The 3,175-nt window shown below is 45.3% G+C and overlaps 1 pseudogene; it reads right to left on the bottom strand.

Moving 5' to 3' along the window:
* Positions 1-406: 406 nt before the first annotated feature.
* LOC147444249 (uncharacterized) lies at positions 407-2,838 on the bottom strand (annotated as a pseudogene).
* Between the last annotated feature and the right edge of the window lie 337 nt (positions 2,839-3,175).

The raw sequence follows: 3,175 nt of genomic DNA, 5'->3' as shown, positions 1-3,175 counted from the left end.
TATCCTCTTTATTTAGAGCCGTGAGCCTCCTCACTTGAATGATGGACGTGGAAAAGGATCTAGGCTTTCCCACAATACGATGTGAATGGTCACATCAACGTACCAAAACTGGCCTTTAAGCACTAAGCAACTTACCAAAACCACCCTTCAAGAGCTTAGACTGGCTAGGATTTGAAAATCATTGGTTCATGCAGAACGTTTCCCTTATATAGACTTATAAGTAATAACCAAAATACAAGAGTTCAACCTTTTAAAAGTTGGCTGTGATTAAACCATGCCATCTTTTAGAGGTGTGATTAGTATACAAAGTATTCAACAAGCTCATTTCAATGGTTCACAATTGCTCACAACCACCCTTAATACGATGGTCCACAATTGAACTGCTCACAAGCAAATCAAGGGCAAAAAATAAGGGCTATTTATAGCCCAACGGCAATTTTTGAAGGGCCTTCAAGATCTTTGGGCTATTTGACAAACTTTTGTCAAAAGATTAGCCCAAAATTTCCAAACTTATATGTGTGCTTTTGGGAGATACATTCGTTAAAAATACACACTCGACCTCCGTGACCCCGGTCATGGGTTTGAGTGCGGCCAGGCGACCCTATGCACTCATAAGGACGTGATTTGTCACCTCGCACCGGATGAGTGCGATTTGCCCCCCAAAAAAAGAAAAAAAATACTGAAAATTTCGAAAGATTGGCCCTAAATCCTATGCATATATATAGGTTTGTGGATAAGATTACATATTGGCCAACCCATCTACACTTACAAATGCTTCAAGGGGTGTTATTTTTTAATTACCCTGCTCACAAGTAGCCTACTCCAATATTGGTCCACGATTGCAAGCCTAATTAATCCACTAGTCCACGATTGCTCCCAAGAGTCCACGAGTCTATCTACCAAGCACGCTCTGACTAGCGTTGCTGCCACCACTGCCTTAATTACCGCCGCGGGATTGAGAATCCAGAAACCGTAGAGCATGATTTTGCAGCTCCTTTTAACTCCATAAAAGAAGATCTGAGGCCTGAATTAAGCTTTTACATACTTTTGAAAGCTGACATAGCTTTGCTCTATATTATTACAGACATTAAGCAATAAGCACTCCGTTTTGCTGCACCATTTCGTAACAAATTAACCTTCATGACAAACACTTGGCAGCTGCACCTCCTCATAACAATTATCACACTTTGTAAACCGCATGAATATTACAGCTTCCACATACGTCATGCGCAATAGTTACGCATGCGCAGTCGTAATTACTGCACAAAATTACAAAACAGCAATAATTATCACGCTTCCGCACTCCATGAACAAGACTACCATGTAATTGGCTGATCTTATAATTACCTGCAATATCATAATTCAGAGAGGCATTTCTTATTTTATAAACTTCAGGATGATCTGGTCTCTCTCTCTCGATCGACTCCGACATGCCTTTGTTCACCGCTTGCTGTCGTACATATTAGCAGCTACCGTGCAGGCAAATGTATTTGCATGCCCCGTGTGGTTTATTTAACAGATTAAGTGGCATTAGCCCTTTATTGATCTGTATTAATGTTAGGAAAAGCACCTAATGTTAGGTGATAAAACGCACGGAAAGCATGCGCATATTTGTACATTGTCATGGTGCTTACTAGTAGACATATGACTAGTTCAGGTTAGATTAACCATACACTATAACTAATCATCCTATTAAGTATGTAATTAGATGTTCACCGACGCTCAGTCGATCCCGTTGCATGTACATACTGCAATATGCAGCCCATCAAGCTGATCTTCAACAATCTGCGGCAACAATGTTAGCATAGAGGTGCTCTATGCGGCAAGCTTTTCCTCCTCTTCCTCTTGCTAGCAAGCTGCAACAGCTTGTTGGTTAGCATCACCTCTAGCCTCATGGACTTATTCTCATTGCCATTCTCCTGCATTAATTCCCACTGATCTTCCACATCTTCGACATGCTTTCATGATCCATTGAACGATGATGATTTTCGGCATGTTGCTAGCGCCGCTTTCGATTCGATAGCTTGCTGCGCCGGCATTGTCCAAAGCGTATGGCATTTGTGACTGTAGAACCGACACTGGCGATACAAGAGAGCTCATTCTTATTGCATCGTACTCCATGCTCATGGACAACGGTGCCACGTTGAGCTCCCGCTTGCGGCGGTACTCTTCAAGAGCTCTCACTTGAGATTGCGTGAGATTGGGGTGGTCGGCGGACAGGTAGTTATGCTGCAGATTGTCAAAAATGTAATTGAAACCTCGCGACGGTGCAGGTGAGGGTCTTACCTCTGGAGAGAGGGAGAGAGTAGTGGTTGCGCCGATCTCCTGTTGATGGCGTACGCCAAGGAGCTTGCATTTGATGGAGCAAAATTGACGACGTCCAATAGGAGGCGGCCGCATGTTTGGCAATGGCGCGCTGCCACTGTGCCATCGATGGGTTTGGCCGCCGATTTCCCTTTAGCCTGACGAAGAAGGAAGACAATTAATCTTGTGGTTGTTTATGATGTAAGTCTGAATGCTGGAGATATCCAATAGCTTGCAAACGTTCTCTACGCGGACGCCATCTGCATGCGAAGCCTTTCGCACTTGCAAGGTCCGGTGCTTGGCGTGTGCAGCAAGGAGGCCGCGGGAGCACAGAGGGCCATCGATGCAGTCGATGCAGAAGTGGTTCTTCTCATTCTTATTGAACTGGTGTTCGACGCACGGGTCGAAGTAAGAGCAGCTGAGGAACGTTTCAAGCCATGGAGGACCTTCTCTGGAGCTCTTAATGCCGGCGGGCGGGAACCGGGGAGTCGGGAACGAGGGCTGGAGAGGTTCGACGCCATATTGCACAGGTTGTCATTGCGAGGGGATGCCCTAATTGAAGAGAAATAAAAGCCCAGAGTAGAACCCTAGCCCTAAAAACAGCTTCAACGTAGGAAAAATCTAATGAGACTGGACTAGCAGATTGCTAATTAGCAGGATTAAGCTGCTGCATGCAGGCAGCGATTTCATTTTGATCACGGCGGCTGCGTGACAAAGAGGGCGAGTGCATGAGGCTAGAAGAGAGGTGGGCGGTGTAGAAGCGTCCGAAGCAGAAGAAGGGAGTACAGGAGGTGGCCAAAGCTTCTATATATGGTTGCTTGACTCTGGAGTCTCTCTTTCCTTGCGCCCCTTTCACACCTATAAGGCGCTT

Source organism: Adiantum capillus-veneris, chromosome 13 (genome assembly GCF_014529385.1).
Source record: "Adiantum capillus-veneris isolate H3 chromosome 13, ASM1452938v2, whole genome shotgun sequence".
Classification (NCBI taxonomy): domain Eukaryota; kingdom Viridiplantae; phylum Streptophyta; class Polypodiopsida; order Polypodiales; family Pteridaceae; genus Adiantum; species Adiantum capillus-veneris.
This window is presented reverse-complemented; position numbering and strand designations above follow the sequence as displayed.